Source organism: Chiloscyllium punctatum, chromosome 2 (genome assembly GCF_047496795.1).
Source record: "Chiloscyllium punctatum isolate Juve2018m chromosome 2, sChiPun1.3, whole genome shotgun sequence".
Lineage (NCBI taxonomy): Eukaryota > Metazoa > Chordata > Chondrichthyes > Orectolobiformes > Hemiscylliidae > Chiloscyllium > Chiloscyllium punctatum.
In genome coordinates this window covers 149,851,377-149,865,401 of record NC_092740.1, presented here as the reverse complement: position 1 = coordinate 149,865,401, position 14,025 = coordinate 149,851,377, and positions in this window count along the sequence as shown.

The following is a 14,025-nucleotide window of genomic DNA, read 5'->3' as shown; positions in this document are numbered from 1 at the left end:
TCTGTGGTGATAAATGTTGGAATTTGCAATTGAATGAAATTACATCTAAGTGTAATTTAAACCCGGACAATGCTTTTATGTTAAGAAGTAAGTTTGGTGATAAAGAGGCTGATATGCATGTTAAAATATTCACCAAAGGAATTACATATGAAAAGTTTAATACCATATCGTCATTTCACCTCTTGAGTGAGTATTTCCAGACAGACTATTAGCACAGAAGCAAGATACAATGCTAACTGTTTACTTGCACTGATGTATATTTAAGGATTGTTTACATTTCATTCATTCAGATGAACAATATAATCTATCATGTGATGGCTAAAATCTGGAATGTTAACTTTTTGATAGAATAACATTATTTAATCTCCTTTAATCTCTCATTAATCATCAAACACATGCTTAATTAAATCCTATTTTTTTTAAATCTTTGGAATTGAAATTGTTTCCAGAATGTTCTATGTGGTGTTCTTTTCTCCAATGATTGTTCCAGAGGAAGGGCCGAAGGGCATGTTCTGCGCTGTATTGTTCTATGTTCTATGTTCTATGATTTGCTTGACACTAACCTTCTGTGCTTCACACACTAGTAGATCCAGAAATCTCTACATTTCAGGCCTCTCTAAACCTCACCATTTGGATAATATGTTTTCTCTTTTATTCTTCCTGCCAAACAAGACAATTTCACATTTTTCCCACATCATACTCTATTTGCTCGATCTTTGACCACTGACGTAGCCTATCATTATCCATTTGACTCCTTATGTCCTCATCACAACTTAATTCCTGACCTACTTTGTGTCATTAGCAAATTTAGCTACCATACCGGGGGTCCCATCATCCAAATCAATTACATAAATTGTCAATCTTAGGGTCTTAGTACTGATCCCTGTGGCACACCACTCATTGCATCTTATCAGTCAGAAAATGACATATCTTTGCTTACTCTATTCACTGTTATCCACTGTCATTGAAATCAATACCCCTTACACTATGGGCTCTTATTGTCTCTAATAACTATTTAGATGCAGTAGCAATACAGTGGGATCTCAAATTATAACTAACTTTCTTAGCAGGTAAATGGATTCATTATTTTGAGAAATGGAATAGAATCCTTGCTTTAGTCGAGTTGAAGCTAATTTATGTCATTTAATTGCATACTTTAAGATACTTCTTTAAAACTTGCACTGAGAAAAGGCCAACTGACCCATCAAGTTTCAGAGCCCACAGTTAATCGTTTTGATTTAAAATTAACTTTTTTTTTAATGAATAGCACTTGTTAAAATTAAATGCAGCTTATAACTAAATGCATTTGCAAACTGCTGCAATTTCACTGATGGCAATTGTTGCTTTAACCCTTCTCTCATGTTGTTAGAAACATTGTAAAAGTTGCAGTAGGACTTTCAAAAGATATTGGAGACATGGAAATAGCAAAAAAATTCAATTATTAGTCATAACCAGTTGAACAATCGAGCAGCTTTGATCAGTCAAGTGCTTACCTCTGTTTCTACTTCCACAGTTCCTACTTTCGGAATTAATCATGTCAAATAATTCTGCCCTCAATTAAACGTCCCCTGTAAAGTGCAGAGATAGAAAGGGGAGGAGAATATTAAAACATATTTCTAATCTTATTAGGCATGCCAAAATTTCGAAATTTCTGAGCCATAGGATGCAACTGGACTGGTGTATGGAGTAGGCCTGTGTTTAGTGGGACTAATAGAATCATTGATGCAACACAGCTTATTCCAGGCTCCTTTTCATGCCTGGATGTTACTCATGGATGCCAAGGTGCATGCCCAGCACTGGTCCTTGGTCACACATCAGGCCATCGGCTACATTCACTTTTGCGGCTAGGTTTTCAGGTGCAAAATTTAGCCAGGGAGAAGGTCTGGTTTGAAGTTTGAGTAGACATGAACCAGGGAAGAAGAATTGTGAGTACTTCAGCCTTCTCAAGGACACACTTGGTGCTAGAGTGGAAAACATACCCAACACTTTTACAATAATATATGGGACAATGAAAAGTAAGTTCACTATTTACATACTGTTTTCTATTTTACAACTTTCTGTTTGAGCACATCACAGACATACCTTTTTTCAAGTTAAACTCGGTCCAGTGTAGTTTATTTACCTGTTTGCATTTTGGATTAATGTTGTGTAAATGTGACTCTAGATCCCCTTGAATATATCATCAAAATATGTTCTGAAAAGTCAGATGAAAACATTGTTTAGTTTCTTAAACCATGATTGACTCACACAGAGTTTTCCAGGTGTGTTTCTCTTTCATTCAAAAGTTTCAATATTTTTTAGTTACAATTTTGACATTGGACATAATAATATGTCAAGTAACTATGGGAACATCAGTGAATCATAAACCATTTTACAAAATGATATGCACCTAAGAACTTGACAAATATCACATTAGGTTTCTAATGGAGCTTACAAAAATTGACAGGAACATCAAGTGAATTGTAAACCAATTTTTCTAAAATTAATACTAAATGATGACAACTACTTAGTTTATTGTGATTTAAGTACTTCAAAGAGTTTTAGATTTTTTTAAAAAGACTATAATCTGGCAGATTATGCCCACATTATCATGTGAGTGATGAATGTGAACTTCTGGACTGTTTTGTTTTCCTGTTGACTGTCTAAAAGTCTTGAAACAGCCCAACATTGTACCAAATGAATCGATTAAACTACAAAATAGTTATTTTAACATCTCCAGTTCTATTATCGTTCAATTAGCCATTCAATTCGAATTGTAGTAGAACTCCCTGCCTGACCTGACCACAGAACAAAGATGACTTAAAGTGCATCCCAAATGTTTAAACTTCGACTTAATACCAGCAACCAATTTTCTGTCTTTCTTTTAACTCCTATTGTTAGCTATCGTTCAAGCATTGGAGCTGCTGTGGAGCCCTGATGGATACCATTCAATTCATACACACACTGGGACCACCAGATAAGCTGCACTTACATACCACACACACAACCTGCCCTGACAAGAACAGGATGAAGTCAGCTCAGGCTCCTTGTAGAATTGTCAATGTGTACTTAGGAAAGGAATCCCAAGCAATAAGCACAGACTGTTTTCCCTTGCCACACGCGTGAAAAATAAAATGAAGCACTTCTCTCAGCATAACTGATCTTTGTCAGACACTCATTGGAAGATAGGGGTCACCCACTCATGTAGTAACAGAGACAAAAGGGTCACGGAAAATACACGGAGATTTAGTTAATAATGGATGGAACTTTAACAACAAAATTTTTGTGACCAACACACTTAAATGTAGCCATACTATATCAGCAGGTGAAATCAGATTTAGCAGTGAATGAAAATCAAACTACGAGAAATGCAGAGAGAATTATTTAATGCAATAAATGTCTGAAATCTCATTTGTAATAAGAAGGCAGGTTTATAAAGGTGGCTTGACTGAGGTGTAAAAGTTATGAGGGGCATGGACAGGATAGAGAGGGAGAAAATGTTCCTCTTAGTAGTGGGATTAGTAAGCAAGAGGGCATGGTTTTAAGGCAAGGAGCAGGAGATTTAGAGGGGATTTGAGGAAAAATGTGCACAACTAGAATTCAGTGCCTAAAAGGCAGGAGAACCCTCAAAGCATTTAAGAACTTTTTAGATGAGCACTTGAGATAGCAACACAATGGACCAAGTGCTGGAAAATGGGATGAGAATGGATAGACACTTGCTAATTGGTATTGACGCGATGGGCCATTTTCTGTGCTGTAAAAACTATGACTCTTGGGATCGTCCATACAAATTAAGTGAACTGGGTATCCCAATATTCCACACTGCATATGTCAATAAACCTCACTGTAAATTAACAAAACTGGATTTACTGCATTATATATTATGTTAGGATGGTGTGTAAATATTTCCTGTTTTATCCTCTCTGCCATTTAATATTTCCATAAAAGTGAATTATTGCAGGAAGAAAACACAGACATAGAAATTAATTGAATCACTGTGCAGATAACTAAGAACTTTATTATCACAATTATGTTTTAAGAAGTAATATGGGCATTCACTAAAACCACGCCATAGAATCATGTAAGTGTTAATGCACAGAAAGAGGCCATTTGGCCCATCATGTGATAGCCATCTCTCCAAATGAGCATCACAAGTTAATGCCATTGTCCTTCCTTTTCCCCTTACCTTTATTGTTTCTATTCAAATGATCATCCAATGCCTCTTCAATGCCTTAGTTGTACCACCTGCCATCACACTGCCTGACAGTTGATTCCGGACCCAAACTATTCACGGTGAAAATGACTTTTTGAACACCATACTTGCTACTTTTGAAAACCATATTTTAAAATTCAACAAAGAATTTCTAAAGTCTATCTCATTTTCTGCTGCTTTGGTGCTTTTCAGCCATTTTAAAGTAAAACATGTCTATAAAGTGCAATACACTCTCTGTCACAATTCAATAGTGCTCTCGAGTAGATTCCACGATAAAAAATCTTGACTACTCTCATTTTAGTTTCTTTATTGATGACTGGAGTTACCACTTTTTAAAAATTAGTCTGGCTGGGTGATACAACTGAGAAAAAAGACTGATCCAAAAATTATTTGACACAATCCTGCTGGTTTGCAAGTTATCTTTGATGGTGATAACTTTTTGAAGGAGCATTTTATGTTTACAAAAATGTCTGATACAATGGAATTGCATATCTGTTTGAAATGAGGGAAAAATTGTTTTTAGATTATCAAAACGGTTTACTGAAGTTCCATTTTAAAGGCCTGACAGCAAAACCCATTCTCTGTGTCCCATTCTCCAGCACTGTGTACTCTGTAGGATGGAAAGAGTTACCTCAATTCGTCTTCTTCTTTCAACATTCCATTAGGTAAATGGTGTGACCAGAAGCATGTTTTATCAGCTTATCTCTTCGTGCAAGCGCATAAGGTAGCCAGTATCTTCTCAGTGGATCAGTTGGAAGGTAGCTTATTTGGCCAGAGAGTACTTAGAAAGAGGAACTTGCTACTGCATAGAATAGTTGAGGCAAATATTATAAGTGCACTTAAACAACAGCATGTAGTTGTAAGGCATGTTTAATGTACTATAACACACAAGGTTCTTCACCAGAATGCTATCAATAAAATGCATCATCAAACTGCATTAAAAAATAGTGTTAAGAGCAAGACGTTCTGCATCAAAAGATTTCTTCAAAAATGTATATTTTAAATGTGCATCAAAGAAAGAAAGAGATAAAAATGTGGAGATGTTTCGAGATATATTTCAGAGTTTACCCCCTCAGTAGTAATAAACACAGCTAGCAATCATGGAGCAATTCTAATTGAGAGTGTTCAAGAGGCCACAACACAAGAACATAGTTAGCTCAGAGATTTGTAGCATTGGAGAATATTACAGAGATAGGGAGGAGTGAGCTCCAGGAGGGATTTGAAAACAAAATGAAAATTCTAAATTTGAACTGAGCCAGGTAGCGTGATGGGCAAACAGGAGGTAAAGTCCTAGAGATGTACAATACGACAACACATCCTATGGAGCCACTTGTCTATGCCGACCATCGAGTCATAGATTCATAGAGTTATACAGCATGGAACCAAATCCTTAGGTCCAACAGTCCATGCCAAACTAATCTCAAACTGAACTAGTTCACTTGCCTGCTCCTGGTTCATATCCCTCCAAACATTGCCTTTCATGTACTTAAAAATCCTAAACTAATCTAGTCTCATTTGTCAGCATTTAGCCCAGATGCCTCTAAACCCTTCCTGTTCATATACCCATCCAGATGTCTTTTCAATGTTGTAATTGCACCAGCCTCCACCAATTCCTCTGATTTGGTGTGAGTTAGGATGCAGCAGCAGAGTTTTATTAAGCTTAAGTTTTTGAAATGCGGAAGATTGCTGATCAGGACTGCATTTAAATAGAAATGTCTAGAAGTAGCAAAGGTAATAAGGTCTGCTTCAACAGCAGTTGACTTGAAATAGGGGATGAATTGTTTCTTTATAGCGTCTGATGCCAAAGTTGTGCCAACTAATCCTTCCTTTTCAACCCACCCAAACTCTTCCACCATCCATGCCAACTCAGACAATATCCAACATGGGCAAACCCAGGATCCATGGTGAGATGAAATAAGATAAAGCTCTGATTGTTTATTGATTACTTCACTATTTTAAAATAACACTCATTGATTAAAACACATTCACTATGTTTACCATCCTTCAATGACTTAATCACTTAAAAAACCAAGTAGTTACGTTCGTAGTCTGCACTTCAAAAACTTTTTCAAGCACTTGAAACTGTCAATCAAAGTATGAACTGATAGGCACCCCACTGTGCTAATGATAATTTGGGAAATCTGCCATGCAGCACAAATCTTTTAATGGTAGGTTTATATCAACAGTCAGACCAAAGCGCTGTTCTTTGGTAAGTAAAGAGATAACCTTACCTCTCCCAAAGTATACTTTATCTTTCCAAACTTGTCAATGGGTTATCCTACCTTTCCCAAAGGGTGGCTTCTCAACTAAATATTAAACAATGAGACACTGACACCATTCCTTTCACTGGTTTGTTCACAACATTCAGTCTGAATGTTTGTAAGGATGGAGAGGATTTCTGACCAAAATAGCATTTCAACCCTTCTAATGGGTGGTACAGTGGCTCAGTGATTAGCACTGCTGATTCACAGCACCAGGGACCCAGGTTTGATTCCACTCTTAGGCGACTGTCTGTGTGCAGTTTGTACATTCTCCCCGTGTCTGCGTGGGTTTCCTCCAAGTGCTCTGGTTTCCTCCCACAGTCCAAAGGTGTGCAAGTTAGACAGATTGGCCATGGGAAATACAGGAATAAGGTAGGGATTTGGGTGTGAGTGGGATGCTTTTTGGAGGGTTGGTGTGGACTCGATGGGCCAAATGGCCTGCCACTACACAGTAGGGATTCTATGAACACTGATTCCAGAAGACGTGGTCCTAAAACCATCCCCTACTACTTTTATGGACTGGGAAGGAGGGGTGCATATTGATGCCTTCATCCAGTTCTATTTTTTGCTGGAGTGTCCAAAACACATGAGTGTTTTAGTCCTTTCGAGGGAATGTCCAGAGCTGCTAGAGGTCTTTGGTATTTTAAAAAATGGTTCATTCATTGAATGTGGTCTTTTGAAATCCGAGAGACATGTAACTGTGTATCACCTTTACCATTCAGATAGAATGATCAGGACAAAAGCAGTGATAGAAGGAAAAAGAAAGGGTAGATTAAAATGGATAGATGTTAAATCAGATACAGAAAATAAAATTAAGAGAAAGAAACAAAGATTACAACAAGAGAGAAGACAGAAAAAGAAATTATTTTCACTCGACATAATTATTTAGGTGAAGGAAATTTCTGCTCCCTAGAACTGGATGTCAGATAAGAAATCAGGAAAATTAGAATCAGCAGAGAGAACAATAGAGGTCGTGGTGAGGTAGAACTGGGTGTTCTCAGTGAACTTGTACAATCTGATGTTATGTAAAAGCAGGATGTCACAGAAGGGCTGTATGTAGGTGAGAGATAGAAAGGGAGATATTTAGGGGTGTGCTGCGGTAATGGTACAGGAGCAGAAAAGGAATCCACTGCAGGAAGTGAGAAAACTTGCACCAGAGAAAGGAATAGAAAGAAAGAATAGAAGGAATACAAAAGGACGGCATTGTGGCTCAGTGGTTAGCACTGCCTCCTCATTGCACCAGGGACCTGGGTTTGATTCCAGCCTTGGTCAACTATTTAAGTGGGTTTGCACATCCTGCCCATGTCTGCATGGGTTTCCTCCGCGTGTTCTGCTTTTCTCATACGTCCAAAGATGTGCAGGTTACGTGGGTCGGCCATGCTAAATTGCAACATAGTGTCTAGGAATGTGCAGCCATGGGAAATGCAGGGTTACAGGGGTAGGGTAGGGGGCCTGGGTCTGGGTAGGATAGGTGGACTTGATGGGTTGAATGGCCAGCTTCTACACTGTAGGGATTCTATGATGTGGGATATTTAGATGAAATGTAATCAGAGAAGACTCAGGTGGAGCATCAACAGCAGCATTCATCAGTTGACGAATTTCTGTGCAATTCTGCACAATCTATTTATTAGAATTGGATTATTGAAGTTTGGCCTCCCCAATTCTTTTTACCAGGAAACATCAGAAAACCACAACCATGGAACATTCTATCTTTCTGTTTGACAGTGTTAAGATATTTTTAACCCATTGAAAGTCTGCACGGGTTAGGCAGCTTTACTTGGCTGTATAGCAGGGGAAAGGGGTCTATTGGAGGGTTGGATGTTGGGCACCTAGTGAAAGAGGGTATCAAGTCCCGAGATAGACAAGAAAAATATTTTAATTTAACTTGACATAATTATTTAGCTGAAGGAAATTTCTGCTCCACCAGAACTGGATGTCAGACAAGAAATGAGGAAATGATGGAAGTTTCAGTGTCAGAGACTGAGGTATCAGATTCTTGTGGGATGATAGATTTATGGTGGCTGGTCCTCCATTGTCTATGTTGATCTTTCTCATGAAATCTTCACTCTTCAGTTTGTTAACGATTGAACTGGTGTCTCTGGTGCCCAATCACACTACAGAGTAAGTGAAAGTTTAGATCAGAGTGGTGCTGGAATAGCACAGCAGGTCATCAGCATCCGAGGAGCAGGAAACTCGATGTTTCGGACAAAAGCCCTTCATCGGAAATAGAGACAGGAAGTCTCCAGGGTGGAGAGATAATTGGTGATGGGGGGGTGGGGGGGTGGGGGGGGGCGGTGGGGCTGGGGAGAAGGTAGCAAAGAGTGCAATAGGTGAATGGGGGTGGGGATGAAGGCGATAGGTCAGAGGGGAGGGTGGAGCGGATAGATGGTAAGGGAGATTGGCAAGTATAGGACAAGTCATGAGGACAGTGCTGAGCTAGAAGGTTGGAACTGTGGTAAGATGGGGAGAAGGGAAATGAGGAAACTGGTGAAGTCCAAATTGATGCCCTGGGGTTGAAGTATTCTGAGGCGGAAGATGAGGCGTTCTTCCTCCAGGTGTCGGGTGGTGAGGGAATGGTGGTGGAGGAGGCCCAGGGCCTGCATGTCTTCGGCAGAGTTGGGGGGGTGGGGGGAGTTGAAATGGTGGGCCACGGGGCGGTGGGGTTGATTGATGCAGGTGTCCTGGAGATGTTCCCTAGAGTGCTCTGTGAGGAGGCTTCCAGTCTCTCCAGTGTAGAGGGGACCGCAATCGGGAGCAACCGATACAATAAATGACATTGGTGGATGTGCAGATGAAACTTTGATGGATGTGGAAGGCTCCTTTAGGGTGGTGAGGGAGGAGGTGTGGGCGCAGGTTTTGCAATTCCTGCGGTGGCAGGGGAAGATGCCAGGAAGGGAGGGTGGTTTGTTGGTGAGCATGGACCTGACCTGGTAGTCACAGACACCTGCACCAATCAACCCCACCACGTCCCTGAATTAGATTAAATTAAAAGGGCTCCTTAAATTACTACAGTCTGTTCTGATATAACATGATAGTTCAGTTCCCATGCGATCTTGCATTATAAGAAAATCCTGTTATAGCTGCACCATATAAACCAATGGGACCAGAATCGCATTATAGCCAATTTGGTAAGGAAAGTTCATGTTCTACAAATAATGACTTAAATTCTTCAGTTGGGTTATAGCCAATTTGCATTGAAGAAACACGGGCAGAACTGACTACATTTCAAGTAAATATCTCCATTTTGAAATGGCAATTTCTTAGAAAACATAGAAACACAAAACTATGCAGTCTATTCTGAGAGTACTAATCCAAAATAAAAGCTCGCGTGTTCCTGCTCCCAGGCTCCTAGGTTGTGGTCTTGTAATCTCTGGCACTTCAAATGCATATCCAAGAATTTTTTTTTAAAAATAGAACAATAATTTTTGGCTCTGTCAAGCAATGAGTTCCAACCCCATCACTCACTCATTCTCTTATGAAAAATATTCTCCTCAGCTTCTCTCAAACGCTTCTGCTAATTACTTTAAATCTATGTCCCTTGGTGACTAATTTTGATGCAAAGGAAAATAGTTCTTTCATATCTACTGTCTAAAGATCTCTCATAATTTTAGTCGAAGGGTGCAGTGCTGGAAACGCACAGAAGGTCAGGCAGCATCCAAGGAGCAGGAGAATTGACATTTCAGGCATAAGCCCTTCATCAGGATGAAGGACTTACACCCGAAACATTGATTCTCCTGCTCTTCAGATGCTGCCTGACCTGCTGTGCTTTTCCAGCACCGCACTCTCGACTCCGATACTGAGAATGAGAGAATTTAGATACAAGGAAAGATAAGAGAAATTAGGTTTATTCTCCTTGGAGCAGAGATGATTTTGAAGTGACCTTATTGAAGTGTTGAAAAGTTAAGAACGACTTTGACAAGGTAAAGTAGCATTTTCTGTTTCCACTAGTGCACACTTCTAACGTATTCCCCACCAGCCTTTCACACAGTACTTAAAATACCACACCACCTTTTAACCAGTCTTACTATACATCCTCCAGTAAGTGACGGGGGCAAGGAGAGGGGACACAGAACATTTGCACAGTTGGGACATAATATAACATAGTAAAGGAACCAAGACAGGGAGAGTTTTGCCACATTGCAATTCAAGGGAATAATGCATGGCTGGGTAACCTCTGTATTAATGCTATGAGTACTATAGGTGAGGCAGATAAGTCCAGGGTGTTGATTGATGTGTGGAATTGTAATATCGTTACCATTGCAGAGACATGGTTGAGGGAGGGTAATGACTAAGAACTTAACATTCTGGTATGCAATCTTCAGATGAGATAGTGGAAAGTGTAAAAGATGAAGTGGTGTTGCATTAAGGAGTCAATTACTACAGTATGGAAGCAAAATGTCTAGGAAAGATCTTCAAAAAGGCATTATGGGTAGACCTTAGGAATATTGGGAGTAGTCACAGTGCTGGGAGTGTACTTAATGCCCCCAGTCAGCAGACAACAGAAGGAGCAGATATGTAGACGTTGTAATGAGACATTTATTAACATGAGGGCAATTATGTTCGAGGATTTCAACTTCCCCAACATTAATTAGGACAGCCATAGTGTAAAGTTTTGGAGGGTTTGATTTCTTGAATGTATTCAGGAGAACTTTTTATTTCAACATATCAAGGACCATCAAGGAGCAGGTGTAGTGTTGGATTTAATTCTGGGGAGGTGGCTAAGGTGGCAGTCAGGAGCATTTTAGTGATAGCAACCACAACACAGGATAATTTAATTTTTTTTAGTGGAAAAGTGAAAAGCAGGTCTACATTAAAGGGTTTTGGATTGGGGTGAAGGCAGATTTTATTCAAATAGAGTAATAGAGTCATACAGCATGGAAACAGACCCTTTAGTCCAACTCATCCATGCTGACCAGATGTCCTAAATTAATCTAGTCCCATTTATCTGCATTTATCCCATATCCCTCTAAACTCTTCCTATTCATATACCCATCCAGAGGTCTTGAAATGTTGTAATTGTACCCACCTCCCCCACTTCCTCTAGCAGCTCATTCCATACACGCACCATTCTCTGCATGAAAAGGTTGCCCCTCAGTTCCCTTTTAAATCTTTCCCCTCTCACCTTAAGCCTATGCCCTCTAGTTTTGGACTTCTCCAACCTGGGGAAAAGACCTTGGCTATTCATTCCATCCATGCCCCTTATGGTTTTACAAACCTCTGTAAGTTCACCTCTCAGCCTCTGACACTCCAGGGAAACAAGCCCCAGCCTATTCAACATCTCCTTCTAGCTCAAACCCTTCAACCCTAGCAGCATCCTTATAAATCTTTTCTGAACCTTTTCAAGTTTAATAACATATTTCCTATAGCAGGGAGACCAGAATTGAATGCAGGATTCTGAAAGTGACCTAACCAATGTCCTGTATAGCCACAAAATGACATCCCAACTCCTATCTTCAATGCACTGACCAATAAAGGCAAGCGTACCAAGTGCGTTCGTAACTATCCTGTCTACCTTCAATTCCACTTTCAAGAAACTATGCAACTGCACACTGAGTTCTCTTTGTTCGGCAACACTCCCCAGGGTCCTACCGTTACATGTATAAGTCCTGCCCTGATTTGCCTTTCCAAAATGCAGTACCACACACTTATCTAAATTAAACTCCATTTACCATTCCTCGGCCCATTGGCCCACCTGAGCAAGGACCTATTGAACCCTGAGGTAACCTTCTTCACTGTACACCACACTACCAATTTTGATGTCATCTGCAAACTTACTAACCATACCTCCTATATTCACATTCACATCATTTATTTAAATGTCAAAGAGCAGTAGACTTGGCACTGATCCTTGAGGCATACCACTGGTCACAGGCCTCCAGTCCAAAAAAAACACCTTTTTTAAATAATATCACCACATTAGCCAACCTCCAGTTTTCCAGTACCTCACCCATGCCTATCAATGATACAAATATTTGAGTATTGGGGCCAGTATTGTCTTCCCTCGCTTTCCACTGAGTTCTGGGATACACCTGATCAGGTCTGGGGGTATTTATCCACATTTATGCGTTTTAAGATGTCCAGCACTCTGCTTCTGTAATGTGGACACTTTTTAAGATATATCTATCTATTTCCCTGAATTCTTGAGCTTGCATATCCTTTTCCACAGTATATACTGACACAAAATACTTGTTTAGTATCTCACCCATCTCCTGTAATTCCACACATTGACGGCCTTGTTGATCTTTAAGAGGGCCTACTCTCTCCCTAGCTACTCTTTTGTTGTTACTGTACTTACATAATCTCACTGGATTCTCCTTTACCCTATCTACCAAAGCTATCTCATGTCCCTTTTTGCTCTCCTGATTTCCCTCCTAAACATACTCTTACTGCCCTTATGCTCAACTAGGGATTCACTTGATCCCAGCTGTCTCCTCTTTCTTGACTTTATTTCTCTAGTTATCTAGCACACCTACCAGCCTCCCCCCTTCACACTAACAGCAACATACAGTCTCTGGACCCTCGCTATCTCATTTTTAAAGGCCTCCCAGTTTCCAACCATCCCTTTACCTGTGAATAGCCGTTCCCAATCAACATTTGAAAGTTCCTGCCTAATACCACAAAATTGGCCTTGCTACAAGTTTAACTGTTAGATCTGGTCTATCCTTTTCCATAACTGTTTGAAAATGAATAGAATAATGATCACTGGTCCCAAAGTGCTCCTCCACTGATGCCTCAGTCACTTGCCCTGTTTTATTTCCCAAGAGAAGGCCAAGTTTTATTCCTTCTCTTGTAGGTACATCACATATTGAAGAAGAAAATGTTCTTATGCATACTTAAGTTCTTCTCCATTAACACTATGGCTGTCTCAGTCTATGTTTAGAAAGTTAAAATCCTTTTCCATTATAACTCTGTTATTCTTACAGATATCTTGAGATCTCCTGTCACAGTTGCTTCTCAGTTTCCCACTGATGACTGGGGGTATCTATAGTACAATCCCAATAAGGTGATCATTCCTTTCTTATTGCTCAGTCCCATCCAAATAATTTCACTGGACACTCTCCCAGAAATATCCTCTCTCAGTACAGCCATTATGTTATCCTTTCCAAAAATGCCACTCCCCCTCCTCTCTTGCCCTCCTTTTTGTACTTGCTATGGCATCTATACCATGGAATATTAAGCTGCCAGCCCTGTCCATCCCTCAGCCATGTTTCTGTAATAGTTATGACATCCAAGTCCTATGTTCCTAACCATGACCTGACTTCATTCGCCCCACCTGTCTGGCTTCTTGCATTAACAGAGATACAGTTTAATTTATCAGTCCTGCCTTATTCTCTGCCATTCTCTTGCTTGCCTTGACTGTTTAACTTACTCCTCTTCTCTACTGTACCAGTCTCTGACATCTCTTTTCTCACTATGTCTCTAGATTTAATGGATGGCAGGACACTAGGAAGCTCAGAGGGACATTGGAATGCTTATCCTCAGATCCCTGAAGGAGGCAGATTAATAGGATGGTTAAGAAGTATCAACAGGACACTTGCCTTACCAGTCATACTGTAACATCTAAGGGCAGGG